The sequence below is a fragment of the Acomys minous genome (assembly GCF_964271855.1).
Source record: "Acomys minous genome assembly, chromosome: 17".
NCBI lineage: Eukaryota > Metazoa > Chordata > Mammalia > Rodentia > Muridae > Acomys > Acomys minous.
In genome coordinates, this window is record NC_140500.1 from 45,118,855 (window position 1) to 45,138,116 (window position 19,262).

General features: G+C 45.3%; 1 protein-coding gene across 14 annotated transcripts in view; it reads left to right on the forward strand.

Annotated features, from left to right (window-relative positions):
* The window catches only part of FOXP1 (forkhead box P1), a 606,995-nt gene that overhangs the window by 434,576 nt on the left and 153,157 nt on the right, over window positions 1-19,262 (forward strand). The window contains exon 1 of one of the 14 annotated variants that reach the window (XM_084764903.1): window positions 2,192-2,319. The exons of the other annotated variants lie outside the window; for them this stretch is intronic. The gene's annotated coding sequence lies outside the window, so the exon portion shown is untranslated. Of the gene's footprint in view, window positions 1-2,191; window positions 2,320-19,262 lie in introns of those variants that run through there. 14 annotated transcript variants of the gene reach the window in all.

Sequence of the window (19,262 nt, forward strand, 5' to 3'; positions counted from 1 at the left end):
CGGTGTACCAGCCTTGCTCCTCATAGTTTGTTTTCACATTTGTATCTCAGTTACCCAGGAATCCTGCTGGTACAAAGCAAACCATAAACTGATTACATCTTTGAAAATTGTATATTTTTAAATCCATATTTTCCTGAGAGCTTACTATGGATTTAAGGGAGGGGGAATGAGGGAGGGAGGGAGGGAGGGAGGGAGAAGGACAGAAATGAAGTAACTTTTAAAAGCCTAGTACAGTATGAAAAAGAAAAAGAGAATCCCAATTTTCCAGTCCCAGAAGAAACTCACAATTTTGAAAGAAGCACAGGGTAAATTTTGTAGAATTCTGGTGTCACAAGGGACACCATTAAAAAATTAAAAATTGTATGCCTCTAAGAAAAATTTCTTAAACATTTTTTATGCCCAGGAAAGAGTTCTTACAATAATCCCACTAAGAGCCTGGCCTACTAGGCTTCAAAGCTCCTAGGGTTGGAAGAGTGACATCTCTCTGGGACTGGAGGAGCCTGACCACATGTGTGACTGCAGGTGGGGCTCTTGCATTTAGTCACTGCCTGCTCATCTTAGGAGCATGCTAGCCCCATCGCTGCTTAGTCTGCAGGAGAGCCTCCTGACTGCCCTCCTCCTGGGCCAGGCATTTGGGAACTGAAGCAGGAATGGCAGTACACCGTAGTTCAGGGGGGCTAGGTACGAACCTTCCTCTTCCTCCTGCCCCTTGAAACAGATTGTAGGCAAACACTTTAGCACCTCTATAAATGGACCAGCCCAGTTAGAGAAGAACCTCTGCAGGGAAGAGGCACACGTGGAGGCTTAGGAATGAGGTGAGGCAGAAAAAAACAGACTGACCCCGCCCCCACCCCCGTGCACCCCCCCCCCTCCCTGTCCCTCGCCTAGTCCTGTTTCTGTGATCTGCCTTTTGAACTGTTTGTGGCTGATCAGTTCCACCTAATATGTCTCTTGATTTCTGCTATTGTAATACTCGGGCGACATGCTGTTCTCTTCATTTTTGTAAGCTTTAGATGCTTCTGCCTGTCATATTCTGGCGGTTTATCTTCAGCGTCTGGATTTGCTTTCAGACTTGAATGTCTATCAAGCTGCCGTTGCTTTGAATGTGAGATCAAAAGAAGATGAATTCCAGTAAAAAAAAAATCCTTCTATGAAGAAAAGATTGGGGCCTATGTAAACATCTCACTGACAGCTCCCAATGAGTTATTTTAGCCGAGTATTAGCACCTGCCTGACAGACAGGCCAGCGTTCTGCGCTCAATAACAAATCAGACGCTTCTGGGGCAGGGGAACTCAGCCACAGAGGCAGTACGTTTTAGAAAGGAAGCCTTCGCAGTCTCCTTGTTTTCAGTTGAATGTGGCTGTTGGACTCTTCCTCTCATTTTTCAAGCTGACCTGCCACCCCTCCTGCCGTTCACTTTTTTAATGGTGCCTGTCAGGTTCTACTGGTGACTGACGACAGGACCGCAATAATCAGTTTAGGACAGTGGAAGGAGTGTCCCAGTGGGCAAGTGGGTGCCACGCAATAGACGGGTAGTTTCCCCTGATAGCAGAGGAGGTTGATACAAAGGAAAAGCAATCAAACCAGATAGAGGGCACATGCTGGATGCTTTTTACAAATATGTGTGACCAAATCCTCTAAGGTCAGCAAAGTCTGAATATTTTCTCTCCCTCTCTCTTTCTCTCTCTGTCTCTCTCTCTCTCTCTCTGTGTCTGTCTCTCTCTCTCTCTCTCTCTCTCTCTCTCTCTCTCTCTCTCTCTCTCTCTCTCTCTTTTTCATCTTGCCTATGTAAATGTCACCACAAAAAATATCTCACGAACAGGTTTGCTGAAACCCTGTTGGTGTGCACTTGCCTGCGTGCAGGAGCTGTGTTTGGCTAGGGTTTGGTCTGCAGGGCACACCATGTGTGCTGTGTCCCTGCTTGCTATCCTGGGGTGATTTAGATACGTTGAACATTAATAGATTTCTTTAAGTGCTGCGTGCAACTTTGAAAATTACCTGCAAGCTCCAACTGATCTCCCAGCTTTGAAAGTGAAGAATTACTTGAGGAATTTCTTGTGGTTTCCTTGTCATTGAGTGAGAGCCCAGCCAGCTACTGTGGAGACAGCCCTCCCTGAGGTTGCCTACAAAGGGCAGTGTTCCAGTGCGTTCTCTCCTCGAGTGTGCTTCAGCCCCTCAGCACTTCCTGTTTATTCAAACATCTCTTTTACCACTCGGCAAACCCCCGCTTCACAGAAGCAGCCCGAGCTCATCCACAGCAAGACGGAACTGCAAAGGCAGCCGGCGTGGACTCACTCTGTCAAACTCTTCTTTTTCTCTGTAAGTGTCCAGAGTGGGGGGTAAAAAAAAAAAAAAAAGAACATTTTCAATGGGCTAAACTTTTAAGCTAGGATATTTGCTTGGGCAGACAGGCTGTAAAGGGCAAACTGTGAGATGCTTTCAGTTGCTGTTTACTGTGTTTCCTTCCCTTCCTCTTCTCTTCAGCTAAGCTTTTTTCTTCTTCTCCCTTTTTTCACCGTAGAGATTTGAGAGGACGTGGAATGCTGATAACTCCTTGTTAATTCTCTCTTGATTTCACATGTGGCTTTGGCTCCAATCAGGAAGAACCAGCCAGTGTTGCCAGACACTTTTACAGGCTGAATGCAGATTGTAACTTTCCCTCTGCTTGTATGTGCCGCCTGCTTTTTCCCCCCTCCCTATTATGTTATCTCAAACCCTGAGAGAGTGTGGGGACGGGTGTCTGTGACACTCTGCAGAGTTGTCCTAGGAGCTTGACATCATGAAACCGTCATCATGGGCGAATCAGTCTTGATAATATTTGTACCAATTTCATGCCAATAAAAGTCAGACTGCCGAAACACGCACGGTCATTATCTCATTCAAATTACCATTGTTTAAACGGAGTGGGCTTCGAAGAGAAAGAGCCTGCCTTGCTTCCAGCAATGGTCGTTAACTTTGATGTCGGACCCTCTTCTGACTATTCTCACTCTGGCTAGTTACGATGGTAGCAAGCCCAGGCACCGGGGCTGGCAGAGCCTCACTACTCCTGGGCTCTTCAGGAGAAATGACTTTCAAACACATGGTATGAGCTTTTACAAATGGTTCCACCTTTTCCTGCCCTGGTCCACCCTCTGGCCTCCCTCCCCTCCCTCTCCACCCGCCTCTAGCCCTGTTCTTAGGCTTCGCTATAATTGGCAAGCCAGGTGTTATTTTTTTTTTAAGCTATGTACTGATGAGGGAATAGACAGGAAGTAGAAAATTGGCTCTTTTGATCTTAGGAGAATTGCTGTTATTCTGAACTTGGTTAGTCCTCAGACTAAATATCTATACACTTCAATATTTTCAACAGCATCTGTTAGGCTAGGGAAAGAAGTAGGATCTTCTTAGTTGTACAGTGTCTAATAGGAGAAACAGCTCCACAAATAAACAGGTCTCTGTTTCTGTGTGCACTGCTGTGGCCGAGATGGCTTTTTTTAATGTCCAGAAGTTGTTCTGCTTTGCAAGAGAGAGAGAGAGAGAAAAAAAAATGTTTGTGCCGACTGCCTTAAGGACAATTTGTTTAACAGTAGGAGTGATTGTAGGGAAGATGGAAAGAGTGAGCGGGGCTGTTTACCCAGATGTTGGTGTAGGTGTGGGGGCCCAGCAGCAGTGTGGGAACAGTGGGCTGCTTTTCTCGCTATCTCAGCCTGTTTGATGACCATCGAATTTCCCAGCTCGCTGATTTTGTTTTTTCTGGATGGCATGTTTGATTATTTATCAGAAGGGAAGGGAGGAGGCGAGGCAAATAAACATGTGACCAGAGTCTGTTTTGTTTTCCACTCTGAAAGCCATGCCCTTTACCAGATACATAGAAAATAATAAATGCATTGTTTTAGGATAAAAAGAAATTATACATTCCCCCTCCATCCCTGACCCCCCCTCCCTTTTAAAAAAAAAAAGACAAGTGAGTTAACCCTTCAGGCTCAGGAGCTCTTTCTTCTCTTTCTTTCTCTCTCTCTCTCTCTCTCTCTCTCTCTCTCTCTCTCTCTCTCTCTCTCTTTGTTCCCCCCCCTTCTTTTAAATTTCCTTCTGATACTTTGCCAGGCTTTGTAGTAAGGATGGATTTGACAGTGGATGGATACTCTTTCCCAGGACTAGTTGTTCAATGGCTTGGAAGGCCTAGATGCCTGACTCAGTGGCACCACACTATGCTGTGTTGTGGCTCACTTTAATAGGAACCCCATGGCGATGATGAATAGCTATTACAGTTTTGGTGAAAGCAAACACTTACTTATTTACGTATCAGGGATGTTTGTCTTTTTCCGGGATTGGGGTTTGAGCACAGGGCCTCTGGTATATGCATCCCCTGGCCTGTCATCCACAGGCTGTCTTGGGGGTTTGAGATGTCAACCCCCAACAGCGCAGCTCTTTAGTGGATCTTTAGTGTCGATGGCTAGGGAAGACCATAGCTTAATGCCAGGCAGTCTTTGGCTCCTCCCTAAAAGCTGTCATATGCTGTGAGAGAAAAGGTCTACATGGGCCTTTGTGTTCCTCAAAACTTCCTTTTAGGGCTGGAAACAGTTGTGTGCTTGCCTAGCATACATAAGGCACAGAATAGAATCCCCAGCACTGCCAAATGGTGTGTGTGTGTGTGTGTGTGTGTGTGTGTGTGTGTGTGTGTGTGTGTATGTGTGTGTGTATTCATACATACATATTCTAATATTGTTATACTAGACTCTGCAATAATATATTTTCCACAGTCTTAAAGATTGTTACATTCTTGCACGTACTCCAGTGTCCAGGGGAAAGCCCCAAGCCTAGATTCAGGGTAGACTTAAAAACAAGCCAGCTAATATTCTCTTTTCATTTTATCCTTTCAGTTTTCAAATGGGGTTGATTGATATGGTTGCCTGCCGACATTTCCCAGGCATAGGCATACCTGCCAGCACCTTCTGTACAAAAGGAAGCAGGGTTCTCAAAGATTCACCCTCATTCAGTCTCGTCCTATAGCAGGGATGTGCGTGGTCCTAACCTGGTGACTGGCCCAGGCAGAGGCAGCCCTGTAAATCACAGCTGAAATCTGTGTGTTTGCCTATACTGTTTGGGAATGTGAACTGAAAATATGCACACATAGGGATCCCCTCTCCGTTGCCTATATAAGGGAAGAGTGCAGCCAAGTTCAGAGACAGCATGGCTTCCACTTGGCTGGCCCTGCCTTGAGCTTGGGGGGTTGTGGGGAGCTTTGCTTTCTGGGAGGGCAACAGTGGGAACCCATAGCCTGTTTGCCACCTCGCTTGTCACCTAGGGTATTCCACGAAGGTCGCTGGCTTAGATAATCACACTTTGTAGTTCCACGGGGCCTTTTGTTTGTAAAAATCAAGATGTCTGACTAATGTGAACTTGTTGATACCCAGAACACCCTTGGGACATCAGTAGGCTGAAAAGGTGATCCTACTTTTGAGGTGGGAAAAACGTCCTGTCGTTAAAATGTTTTACAATTCCTAGGTGTTTGTGTCTGTGTGAGTACTCAGACTGCACGTGCCCATGGGCGACTGGAAAAGCTTTTTTTTTGTTTGTTTTTTGTTTTTATCCTGAGACAGGCTTCTTCTGACTATAGATCACCTCATGAGAAAATGTTCTGCCCTGAAAAGAAACTGGCCCAGAATGTGTAGCTAGTTTGTGATGTGACAGTGATGAGCACTAAGGACAGGTCTTGCTAAATTTTCATCTATTTATGGTCAGAGTTGGAATGTAATTGAAAAAAATTTAATATTCGGTATGAGCTGTATATCCTAAACTAAAAAAAAAAAAATGATGTTAGCGACTTAAGCGCCACCCCCCCACACAAATGAAGTTAGTCTGCCTTTGCAAAGACACAAGTCTGTTAGCTATACAGAGTTGCAAGTTGCTATGTTTTTTATTACTTTGTGGATGAAACATGTGAACCGTTTTGTTTACCCTGGATGTTCTGAGTGACTGAGGCCCCAAGATGCAGTGACCTCCTTTCTGTAGCTCCCAAGCACATAGTAAGAATGAGGTGCTGTTTGCTGTTCTGAGCCCCAGAGGGACAGAAGTTTGCAGTGTCCACTCCACTCCTTAGGTTATTCTTAGGTTCCTAATAACGTTTGTTGGAACCTGGGTATGCAAATTCGATCTGAAAAATCTCTACATTTAAGAAGGAACTCTCGTGATTCTAGGACCCTGTCTTTCCAGCGGGCCATCACATGTTTGCAGTGTGTCCTGGGCAGGCAATGGTGTCCTACATGGGTTTTATTGTTTTTTTCCTAGCTTGGTCACTTTTTTTTTCCTGTGTTAACTATGGCACAGATTCTGTAATTTACTTCTGTTCTCGCTGATGAAGAAGCTACAGCAGGAGTAGGTTAAGTCTCTTGCCCAGGCTCACACAAGCTGACAGGTGGTAAAGCGGCCCTCCAGGGCCAGGCACAGTGACCGGTTGATAGATAGCCACCCTGCGTGCTGCTTCTGTGGAGACACCGTGTTTGCAAAAGCAGGGTTGCCTGGTTTTAGAGGTGTGATGATTCTCCACGGGTCAGTAATTTCCCCGAAATTCCCAACAAATCGTTGTTTCTTCATGGAGTCTCGATCAAGTTTAACTGTCCCTCCCTGAACTTAACCCTGAGCCCAACTATGCATCTCACAAGCCCCCTGTAGTTTTTAATGTTCCTGCCACTTTTATATCAAGCAGTGTCTCACTGTGTCGCCCCAAATCAGGCCTTAACCCTAACACTAAGCCTCTTGCCTTGGACTTTTATTTACTAAGGATGTCAGGCATGTGCTACCATTTCTTGTTTGGCTTTAGTTTTAGGCTTTTACTTTAAATTTTTAAATTATGTGTATATGTGGGGATGAGGAGTGGGTTTTGCATTGAATTCAGAGCCTGAGCTGTGGGCAGTTATAACGTACCAGTTTGGGTGCTGGGAATCAAGCCTGTGTCTTCTAGAAGAACAGTATGAGCTGTTAACTGCTGAGCTACCTTGCCAGCCCTGCCTGGTTTGTTTTCATTTTGTCTTCCAAAGACACTTTTAAAAAATTCTTTGAGCAATAGCTACCCCTCCTCTGCCCCACATCTAGTTTTTTTCTTTTGCTGCCTTCTATATCTGCCATAAGGATAGAATCTTTTAAAAATAACTTCACTGTATAGTTGCTTTTGAGATGGAGGGAGGCGTAACACAGTGGTAGAGAGCTGGCCTAGCCTGTGTGAAGCTCAGATTCCATTCCTAGGGGAGGGAGGGAAAGTTGCTTTTGAGTAACCTTTTTTTTAAAATTTTTATTTTTAAAGTGTGTGTGCGTGTGTATGTGTGTGTGTGTGTGTGTGTGTGTGTGTGTGTGTGTGTGTGTATTAGTTATACCTCTTACTGTGGGTGTGCCCATAGGTATGTAAAGGCCAGAGATTAATGTTAACTATAATATTTGATCACTCCACTTTTTGGAGACAGGGTTTCTCACCAAACCTGGAGCTCACCTACTGTCTATAACAACTGGACCAAAGACCTAGGGCAGCTTCCTGCCTCGCTTTCCCAACCTTTGCCCTCAACACTGGGGTTACAGACGTGTGTCACCTGCACGCCCATTATGTAGGTTCTGGATAGCCAAGCTTGAGACCTCATGTTTGCATAGCATATACTTTATTGACTGAGCCATGGACCTTGATAGGCTTTTAGTATGCTCTCAGCCCCCTCAACATACTCTACATGTGCCTTGATTTGTCTTAAAGATTCTGTCAGGCCAGGCCAATAGTTGCATCTCCATGTGAGTGGAAGAAGGCCACATCTATGCATCATTATGGGACACAGAGCACGCCCAGTGGTGCCCTTTTGGCAGGACTATGGAGGGATTCTCTGTAGCCATGCCACCTTGGCCACAGGGTGTGAAGCAGTTTAGAACCAACCTAGACACAGAATTGGCACTGAGGAAGTGGATAACTGATGCCCTTAGTTCTCCATCAGGTGTCTCTGTCAGTACAGTCACCTCTGTCTGCTGGCACTCACTCCTAGGCAGTCCTGTTGTTTTTCAAAAAGCGTCTTTGCTTTTTTTAATAGCTGCATAGATTCTTCTGTGTGTGCAATGCACTAACGGCGTCTATTCATTATGTGATGCCCTCAGCCCTGCCGAGGACCTTCCGTGTGCATATCTGATGATCTTTACAGCTTCCCCACGTTCTGTTTTCTCATCTGCTACTAACTGCACATAGTGATTCCTCGTAGAATGGTGACAATTAAATGCGGCGGTGAGCCGTCGCTGCTTGGTGCTCCGCGGTGAAAACACACAGCACTTGCACAGCTGGGTGGGACTGCTTTCTGATGTGGATGGAATAAAGGTCTGCTAAGTCCCAGCTGGCCTTGAGGCCGCTGTGCAGCCTGGGGTGTCCTTGAACAACAGCTCCTGTGTATACCCCTCAATTGCTGAGATTCCACATATCACCATGCCTGCTCTACGTGGTGCTGAGAACTAAACTCAGGGCTTCGAGCCAGCTAGCTGTGAGCTACACCAGCTGAGCTACCTCCTGTCCCCTGCACTTTTGAAGCCATCTTCTTTACCCTCAATGGCCAAGGCTCAGAGAAAGCCTAAGAATGTAGCTATTTAATAATTCCTACATCCACCATTCATCTGTGTATGTCTGTATAAGCATATGTACATTTTAGCATATCACTATAATAGAGTGTGGGAATACACAATGAATTCAAAACCAGGGCTATGCCAGGCATGGTGGCACATATTTTTAATCCTAGCACTGGAGAGGCAGAGGCAAGCAAATCTCTGATTTTGAACCCCTCCTTTTCTATATAATGAATTCCAGGGCAGCCAAATAAAAATAAAAATTAATTAATTAAGAAGATGATTTAAAAAAAAAAAGATGATGATGAAGTCTGGGCTAGGGTAACAGCTTACTGTGTAAAGTGCTTGCAAGCCATACCAGCATTATGACTTAAGCTCAGGTCCCAAAATCCACATAGAGTGCAGTGCAGTAGCAAGTATTTGTAATTCCAGAGCCATTAGGTCAAGATGGGGAGCAAAGACAGGAGAGCCTCCACAGATTGAAGGGCCAAATAGCCTGGCATACTCAGAAGGAAGAATAACAGAGAGTCCGTAGCTCAAGGCACAAGGTGTGGTTGACACCTGAGGTTGCCCACTCACCTCCACATGTATGCTGTGCTAAAGATGTACCCAAACTCATTAACATGGACTGGGGGAGAGACCAGACACACACACACACACACACACACACACACACACACACACACACACACACACGGAAGGGGGGACTGGAATTTCTTTTTCCCTTAAAGCCAGATCACGTGTGTCCAGAGAGGTGAATGAAAGTATAACATAGAAAACAGTCTAGGCTCTATGAGATCTGTGTAAGTTGTGTGATGCAGTCCCTCCTGGTGATGATGATGTGTCTGTTTTTAAAAGGCAGGGGACTTTCGTAATAAATACCACATATGATCAAAACAAAAGCAAAAACAAAACAAAACAAAACAAAACAAAACAGTCAAGTGCAGGAACTGTTACTAGGCTTCAGGGAAATTGTTACTTAAAAACAAAAACAAAAAACCTGTGGTCTAAGGCTGGGAAGGTAACTTAGTTGTTAAAATGATTGTTAATCCCCAGATCTCACATTTAAGAATACTTTTTAAATGTTTTAAAAGCCAAGTGTGAGATGTGTACTTGTAAATGCAGTGTTAGAGTGGCTGGGGCAGGAGGGTCCCTGGGGCCCCCTGGCCAGCTAGCCTAGCCTATTTGGTGACCTCCAGGCCAGTGAGAGACTCTACCTCAAAGACAAAGGTGAGAAGTGCTTGAGAAGTGACATTTGAGGTTGCCTCTAGCCTTGGCATGCATGCACAGGCATGCACACTCAAACACAAACCATCTGTGATCTCTTTGGCCTTGCCTTAGGAAAGGGCTTCTGGGTTGTTGTTATGTTTTGTTGTTGTTTTGAATTTTGAAACTTAGCTGGGTATGGTGGTGCATGCCTTTCATCTTAGCACTCAGGAGGCAGAGGCAGATGATCTCTGTGATTCTACATAGTGAGTTCCAGGACAGTCACGGCTATGTAGGAGACCCTGTCTCAAGCAAGTAAGGAAGTGAATAAATAAATATAAAAATGTAAATGTTTTGAGAACTTCATACATGAGTACTATATTCCCACCCCCCTTTTCTCTTCCCGTGCCCACTCCACCTTGAATTTATGGCCTCTTCCTCTATATTGCTGTTTTTCCCTCTGTCTGTCTGTTCGTCTGTTCGTCTGTCCGTCCGTCCAATCCCCACCCCGCCTCTCTCTCTCTCTCCTGAGACCATTTAGTGTTGCTCTTATATATGTGTGTTTAAAGATGACCACTTGGAGTTGGGTTACCTATCAGAGGCCCATCATACAAAACTCTTCTCCCTCTTTTAGCTGCCACCACTGCTTGTTGCTCTTCGTCTTGGTGCAGAGCTTGTAAAGCTCCTCCCGTCCACGCTGGCATATCAGGTGTGGCCATCACTGTGCAGGGCTTGTGCAGGCTGCCGTACTGTTGTGATTTCATGGGTGCAGAAATGTCAGGAAGACACTCTTACAGTAAATCCTGCTTCCTGTCACAGCAGGAGAATTCAGGCTGCTGCTGGGATCAGAGCAGTGTTGGTCTCCTGGGTCTGAGGATGTCGTGAAACTCTGCTGTTTGATGGAACTGGCTTGCAAGCAAGGAGAGGTGGAGTGGAGATGGGTGTCTGATGACCCAGGAGAGAAAACCAAAAGTGTGGGCAGGCCTGCCAGAGTGACCATCACTCTTGAGCATCCTGGGAGTGGGAGGATTGGTTGAAAAACAAAACAAAACAAAGCAAAACTTTTTCTGTGGAGGAAAGAAAGGCTGTAAATTTCAAAAGTGTGGTACCATAAAAAGACCACCCCCTATCCTGAACATAAAAGGACCAAGGTCATTTCTGTCTCCCCATGACCTCATGTCCATGTGCCAGATTCCTGGTCACCGCCATCTTTGGCCAGCTAATCAGTGACCTTGGGTACAGTGTGAATATCTAGCTCTCTGGAGACAATGTTTGTTTGTTTTTGTTTTTCTGCCCTGCTGCTCAGTACATTTGTGACCTTGAGCAAGTCACATTCTTTGTTTTTCCACTTTGAATCAAGAATTATGAAACTTTCCCCACCTCCCTGAGAGTGGCAGAGAACAGGAGATAAAACAGCAGGGAAACAGCACACAGCAGAGTGTGGTCCCTGGTGGCCAGGCTGTCTTCAGCTAGGCTCCCTGTGTATAGCCCTGGTGGCCCGTTCCTCTCCATGTCCTAGGGCCTGTTTTGTTGTTTGTGTCTTGGCTGGGGAGTAGACTCACAGCCCTTTTGAGGCCAGTGCACAATCACCCTACTGTAACCCCAGTCCAAGAAGCTTTACCCAGACAGCATCCCTGCTGTTTTCTTTTCGTGAGCTCAAGACAGGGTTTCTCTGTGTAGCCCTGGCTGTCCTAGAACTCACTCAGTAGACCAGGCTAGCCTTGAACTCAGGGACCCACCAGTCTCAGCCTCCAGAGTGCTGGGATTAAAGGCATGTGCCACCAATGCCCTGCATCACCGCTGCTTTCAATACTGCCTTAGGCAGTGCAGGAGACTCGAGAGCACTGGGGGGTTTCTCCTTGCCTTCAAACACTTCAGCATCCTTCTTGTTTGGGCATCTCTTCTCACTGTTGGTTGTGTTTTATTTGCCTGTTTTCCTCTTTCTTTCTTTTTAAAATGATTTATTTATTTTTATTTTATGTGCATTGATATTTTACCTCCATGCATATCTGTGTGAGGGTGTCTGATCTCCTGGAACTGGAGTTACAGACAGTTGTGAGTTGCCATATGGGTGCTGGGAATTGAACCTGGGTCCTCTGGAAGAACAGCCAGGGCTCTTAACTGCTGAGCCATCTCTCCAGCCCCCTGTTTATTTTCTATCTCAGCTAGAATGTTGTTCTAAGCCATTTCACTCTTTGCATTTTTTTCCTTTCTTTCTCCTCTTCCTCCTCCGTTTTAAATTCAGATTTTAGGCAAGAGAAAGAAGGCCTTTGGGTAGCAAAACCTTCACAGGTGTTAGCTCTCCTCTCCCCTTCCTTTCCCTCCCCTCTCCTCCCCTCTCCTCCCCTCCCCTTCCTTTCCCTCCCTTCCCTGTCTCTGACTCTTTCTCCTTTCTCACTTTTCTCTTTCCTCTCTCTTCTTTCCTTAGCCTCTCTTTTTCTCTGTTCTCTCCTCTTTCTCTATCTCCTTTACCCCCTCTCTTTTTCCTCCCCACCCCTTCTAGAAAAATGTCCATAATTTGTTTTTAGTCAAGTATGGAAAATCCACTATGCTTTCAGGCACACTTTAGCCAGACTCTTCTTCAAGCTTCTGCATTAGCAAATCTGAATCTAAGGCCTAAAAAGATGTGAATCTTTATTTGTCATAATGAGTTGCTGAGACACAATCTCATAAAAAGTACAAGTAGGAAACAGTGGGTTAGTATCATGAGTTATAGATCCCCTCAACGATTTGTCCTCACATCTGATCCCTGTATTTTGTCTCTTGAGCACTAAAGAAGGACTATACCATGTATTCAGCTACTTAACAGAACAAAAATACCTCTGGACTTTAAGGGGAAAGCAGGGCTTCCTGCAACACCCAAGCCCATGTTTATTTACTTAATGTGTGTGTGTGTATGTGTGTGTGTGTATGTGTGTGTGTGTGTATGTGTGTGTGTGTGTGTGTCTGGTGTATACATGGAGGTGTAAACTATTCCATTTGTAAGGTCAGAGATTGATACCAGGTGTCATCTTTTTTCTGTAACTGTCTATGTTCTTTCTTTTTCTTATTTGTTTTGTGTTTCAGTGCTTTGTCTACATATGTCTGTGTATCACATGCATGAGTTACAGTTGTGAGCCAACGTATGAGTACTGGGAACTGAACATGGGTCCACTGCAAGTGTAGTCAGTGCTCTCAACCACCTAGTGATCTTTCCATGCCCTATGGTATTTCTTGAGACAGGATCTCTCACTGAACATGGGGCCTGCTGTTTTGGCTAGGCCCACTTGGCTAGTGAAATCCAGGGATCCTACTGTCTTGTATCTGGATTACAGACTTGAGCTACTGTACCTGACTTCTGTGTTGATACTGGGCATCTGGCCTCTGGTCCTTGTGCTTGCCTGCTGGAGAGATGCCCCCAAGCCCACATTTTAGATGGTTCCTAATAAACATGAGTCCCATGTTTCACCCTAGTGATTGCATTGCCTAAAGCTGGTAGCCCCCAGGCTGTGATCTTGTCCAACTCCCATGAGTTCAGCAGGCTAGCAGTTGGGCAATGCTGAAGTGAAGTCTCTCCAAAGACAACTCAGGTGCAGGAGCCTTGGCTGGTGACTCAGAGTCTGGCACTGGCTGCAGTAAAGAGCAGCCAGCCAGGACTCCAACAAGATGGTTGTAGGTTCCCGTGTTTAGACGAGGAGGAGGAGGAGGAGGAGGAGGAAGAAAATGGGCTGGTATTTTCCTTCTTTCTTACCACCTCTCTTATGAGACTTCAAACAGGCTTCCAAAACTTATTTCACTCAGTTTTGCAAGAAGATCATAGAGTTTTTTTTTTAAGTCTCATGAAAATTCTTATTCTTTGGTGGGAAGTATCCTCTATGTGCCTTCCAAATAAAAAAGTGTTAGTCATAATTGCTGGTGAATACAAGGTAGGCCAACCCTGCCTGCTTCCCAGATCTCCATTAGGCACGTGGCTTGTAGGATGCTTTTGTTTGTTTGTTTGCTTGGTTGTTGAGATACGATTTCTCTGTGTAGCCTTGGCTGTCCTGGACTCACTTTGTGGACCAAGCTGGCCTCGAACTCACAGAGATCTGCCTGCCTCTGCCCTCCCGAGTGCTGGGATTAAAGGCATTCACCACTGTGCCCGTCTCTAAGATATTTAAATTTTTTTTCTGTGTTGAGACAGAATCTGCGTTACTCTGGCTGCTCTAGAACTCACAGAGCTCTGCTTGCCTCTGCCTCCCCAGCATGAGGATTAAAGGCATGCTCCCAAGAAGTGTTAGTTGAAATGCTGCTGAGATGGACTTGTGGCCTAACTTTTCACTGTGTCTGTCTTCATGCTGTCTCCTCATCGCCTTTGCAAAGACTGTGTGCCATTTTAGGAAACCCACACAGAATGCCCTGTCTATTGTTCTACTGTTGAAGCTTGTGCAGAAATCTTAGGGTACTTGCCCCAGCTCTCAGGACTTTGGGAAAGAGGATGCTGAGAAAATCTTCGGCCTCTAAGTAGCTAGGTCACAGGAGTGCCCCCAGTTAATCTGAGGATGTACTATGCTTCAGATGCTACAGAGATTTGAGTCCACTGGATTAACTACAAGTGGTTGTCTGAAGTCCATACCCCTGTGTGAGTATTGTAGAGCAGATAGTATTGGCTGGTGTGAGGGCATCCCGAGAGACTCTGGTACATGACTGTTACCCGCCCAGACTTGTGGAGAGGACATTTTGTTTTGTTTGGAGCATCAGTAACAGGATCTCATGGTTTGTTGAGGGACTTTCTTGCCCCATGTGTCTAATACTCCCAGTCATCTGCATTGTCAGGTTTCCTTGGACATCTGTTACTTTCCAGTGACTAGAATGCTGGTATGAGATCGGCTTGCTTTCCCATTGTTCAGTGATAACCAAGACTCCATTTGTAATGCATAGTCAAAATGTCTTTAAAAGTCCAGTTTGGAGGGGCTGGTCAGGATCATCCAGCACAATCTTTGCTCTGGGAACACAAGGGACCCGAGTTCTGTCTCTTAACTATCACCCAAGTGTTGGGCAAGGAGTGGGTGTTGTACTGGGGAAGCGATCCTTGAGGGTTGCTGAATCCCTGAACTTCAGGTTCAGTGAGGAGCCCTATCTTAAAATAAGCAGATGGTGATTGAGGAAGATGATTTATATAAATGTGTGGCTTCTACCTATACACGCACACGTAAGCAAACACATGTATGTGCATACCCCCCATAAACACACCACACACACACACACACACACACACACACACACACACACACACCCCTATTTGGAGAATTTGCTGCTTCAGAACGCTGTTGAACCCATAGACACTGTAAGCCATTGCTGTTTCTTGGTTCTTTCCTGTGGAAGGAACTCAGCAGAACAGATGAGGGACCAAATTTGGGCTACAGGCTATAGTATGTGCCTGTGACCCAAAACTTTTCAGATAGTTACTTGTTTGTTTGTTTTGGAGGCCCTCTGTGTGTCAGTCCCATCTGAGAGCCGACAAAGGGTGTTACGTAAACTCTCCTCTGAAAGGTTTCCTTTCCCCCCTCCAGCTTGCTGTACGTATGTGTGTGTGCTTGCAGGAACTATGTTTTATGTAAACATGCTAGTATTTCTTTAAAAGTGGTAAACATGTTTTTGAGTACCTGCTACCTTGATAAACATGCTAAACATAGGATTAACCAGGCCCTCATCTAAGCACCTGCTATGAACCTGAGACACAAATAGCTGAAACACGGTAAACATGCCTAAGTAAAACATCATTTGTAAGAAGCAGATGGCACTCATTTACTTAGAAAGCGAAGGCATTGTTGAGAATGGAACCATCTTGAATCCAGGGAATGAAGACATATTGCAAATGCCCAGGTTCCTGGTTACTATGGAAATATAGCCTGGCAAAGTAATAACCCATCCCATAGTTCAGTTCGCAGGCTCTGTGTAGACCTCAGTGATGGCCCCTGGACCTTAGTGTCTCTGATCCCTTTTGCAGATGGGGTCTTAGAGAAGAGTCAAAGTGAAGGGGCACCCGGGCAGTCTGTCTGGGTGAAGGTTTTGCACATGTGCACTCCCATTTCTATAAGTTCAGAGAGCTGTTGCTAAGTGCAGGCTTTATCAGCTGCTTCTGCTGGGTGACACCCTCCAACTGAGCCTTTATTGTAACCTGATCTCAGCGCTCAAATACAGCACAGAGTCATCCAGTGCCAGGCAATTGTCACATCTTTTATAAAGGAAGTGTTGATTCAACCCAGCCCAGGAAGAGCCACCAAGAGTAAAAGGTCTCCAGAGATGGGATTGGGCCTTTTAAGTTATTTACATTAGCGCTTGGCCTGGAACATGAGCCAGAGGCGCTGCGTGCTGTAAAAGAGAAGTTCTTTGATTTATTCATGTCCTCGCACATAAATGCTCTCACCTTTTCTTCTCTTCCCTTTCCTCCCTTTCCTGTTCTTTCTTCTTCATCATCCTCCTGTCCTCCCCATCCCTCTCTCATGTGTACACAAACACACATCCACACGCTTAGTTTATTTCCAGCAAGTCTAATTTTATCTTCTATCAGCCCACGAAAATCTTTTCTTCAGTTGTCATCGAGCCACTATTAGGAGAGTAAGATCTGTCCTTTCTCATTCTCTGTGGGACCAGAATAAAGGTCATCTCCAGGGCTCAAGTGCTGGAAGCTGAGTTAAAGGGTGTTAATGTGTGCTGGTACACATCATGGCTCAAAATGGTGGTTAAGTTCTAGTGCTTGGGAAGCATCCTGAACACAGGCTGCGGACCAGTCTTTTCCTCAGACCAACCCTAAGCATACTAGCTGGCGGTGGCCTTGAACTCCTGACTCTCCACCTCCCAGACCTGGGATTGCAGGTGGGTCTTGTCATACCAAGTGGAATCCAAAACCTTAAGCATTAAAGCTTTGGGATCCCTTTTGTGCCTGGACAACTTAAACACTGGATTGCAGAGACTCAGGTAATACGAAACTTACAAAAACACCCCTTAGTGGCTGATTTCAAAGCATATTACACATTCAGACCAATTAGGTCTTAAAATTCTTGTTGAGATACATGCTGGTTTTTAGTTTATTTTTTTTTGAAAGTGATATTTCCCCCCAACTGTTGCTAGCGTTTTTATAAGGCAAGAGAATTATCATGGAATATTTGTAACAGTTTATGCTCAGATGATTTATTCTCTGTGCTTGTGTTCTCTCTATCTAAAATACTTGAAATTTCTTTACCTGCTATTATTCACTTGTGGACTGAACCCCAAAAGCCATTCTGTACAGCTTCGCCTTGTCCCTTTCTGTCTTCAGTAGATTCAGTGACATTTCCTTTGTAGACATACACATTCCTACAGCCTTTCTGTGTTGCTGTCTTCCCATCCCTTCCATAGTGAGGCTCCATGTGAATTATGTGGGGAGCCTGGAGTTCATCATATGAGCAGATTAAGTTCATATACCCCATGTTGGGTCTGAAAAAGACGTCACAGAGTTGTCAGCATGGCTCGGTGGGTAAGAGCGCTTGCTCCGCAGGCCTGAAGAGTTGAGTTCCATCCCTGGAACCCATGTAAAGGTGGAAGAACTGATGTCACAAAATAGCGTCTGGCCTCCACAAGTGGTACCCTACCCATCATATATATGCTAATAATAGTAGTAGTAGTAATAGTAACAACAACAACACAATAATAATAATAACAGTAGTAGTAGTAATAGAAAAGAAATATAAAAATAATTTTTAAAAATATCAACTATATGAATCACCCTTTTACCCACTTGAAACTGTCGGGGTAAGCCTGAAGATTCCTATAGTTAACCCTGAATGTATAATAACCGTCTAGAGTGTATAGACTATATAGATTGGGGTTGCTCTCCCTGCCTTCTGCTAAGATACATGTGTGTGCTTGTGAGAGTCACGCTGTGTGTGAGTGCTTTTTCATGGGTGATATCTTCCCCATGAGGAATAACCTATATTGGTTTTAGAGAATGCAGTTGTTTAAAAGCCAAAAGGTTGGTCTCTTAGTAATTTGTGAATCGGGAAATCACGCAGTTGTGGCTTTCTTTGCCTTCACACTGCACATAGGTAGTCTTTCTCATTTTCTGCTGTATTTCTCTGCAATATCTCCCAGTGTCTGCTACAGTCTGCTTCTACCTGACTGCCGGAGCCTCCTTTTGGGATTAGCCTTTACCCTGAAGAATCTGATGATAAGGCTTATGGTGTAGAATAGGTTCCTGTCCTGGATGAAAAGCCTGGGAGCTTTATGTGAAACAGCTAAGGGAATGCGGACAGTATGGGAGGCATGTGCTCCCGCGGGCACCTTGCACAGGGGACTATTTTTCTTATATGATATAAATGAAATCTTCACTCTGCCCACTTTTCCGCCTACGCTTGTACCAAGCGTCTCCAAGGAGACGAGGAAACCCAGAGTCCAGCGATGGTGAATCCTCTACCGAGACAGCAGGCTGGAGTCTCAGACAACTCTCCCAGGCGTCTTGCCTTCCAGCTGCCCCTCTCAGACAGCTTTCCTTCCGAACAGGCTTTCTCAAATGTGCCTCCTCTTTCCAGGCAAAAGAGCTTGGGCACTCTGTGTGCAGGTCTCTTGGGGTGCACTCAGTAGCAGATGGCCAACCCTGGAAGCGGAGGATGGATGCTCAGGTGGTTACACAGGCATCCTCCACCTCTGAGGACAAAAGTGCCCCTTTGTCTCTTGCCGTTCAGTGCTTCTGTTTGTCTGCGCTCGCTCCTCTGCACCTCTTAGACACAAGCGCCCAGCTCAGTCATAAGAACTGTCCTAAAAGTTCTTGTAACAGCAGACCTTTCTTTCGGAGCTCTGCTGAGTGAGCTTGTCATGGAAGTCAGCCCACCTTTCCTAGGTGTCTGCTCAAGTGCAGGAAGCCCTCCCCTGTTTCTCATTTACCTCTTTTCCTGAGTACAGTTCATAGATGCCCCGGCCTTCTGCCCCACCCTGCCCTCAGCTTGTCACTTTACTATTCAAGCAACCTGGCTCTTCTTCTCTGAGGAAGCCAGTACCGTGTCAGTCTTTTCTTTTTTTAAGATTTATTTATTTATTATGAATACAGTGTTGTCCTTGCATGTACACCTGCACACCAGAAGAGGGCATTAGACCACATTACAGATGGTTGTGAGCTGCCATGTGGTGGCTGGGAACTGAGCTCAGGGCCTCTGGAAGAGCAAACAGTGCTCTTAACCTTTGAACCATCTCGCCAGCCCCTCCCATGTCAGTCTTTTATGGTCACTTCCTAAGCCCAAAGTATCAGATTTTGTTTGAGGCATTGAACACATCTGTGTGTACCTTTTCCTTGAGACACAAATTAATATAAGTGGCCATATATATGTGACTCAAGAAATGGTTTAGTGATTAAGAGCACTTTCTACTGTTCTTATACTCAGCTTTCTGACAGGAAGTACTGGTCATATCTGTGCTGCTAATACTTTTTTCTTCCCTTAAACTTTTTAAAACCGGCGTGGGCGTTACTCAGTCATATGTTCACCCTTTGGAGGTCTTTTTGTGTGCCT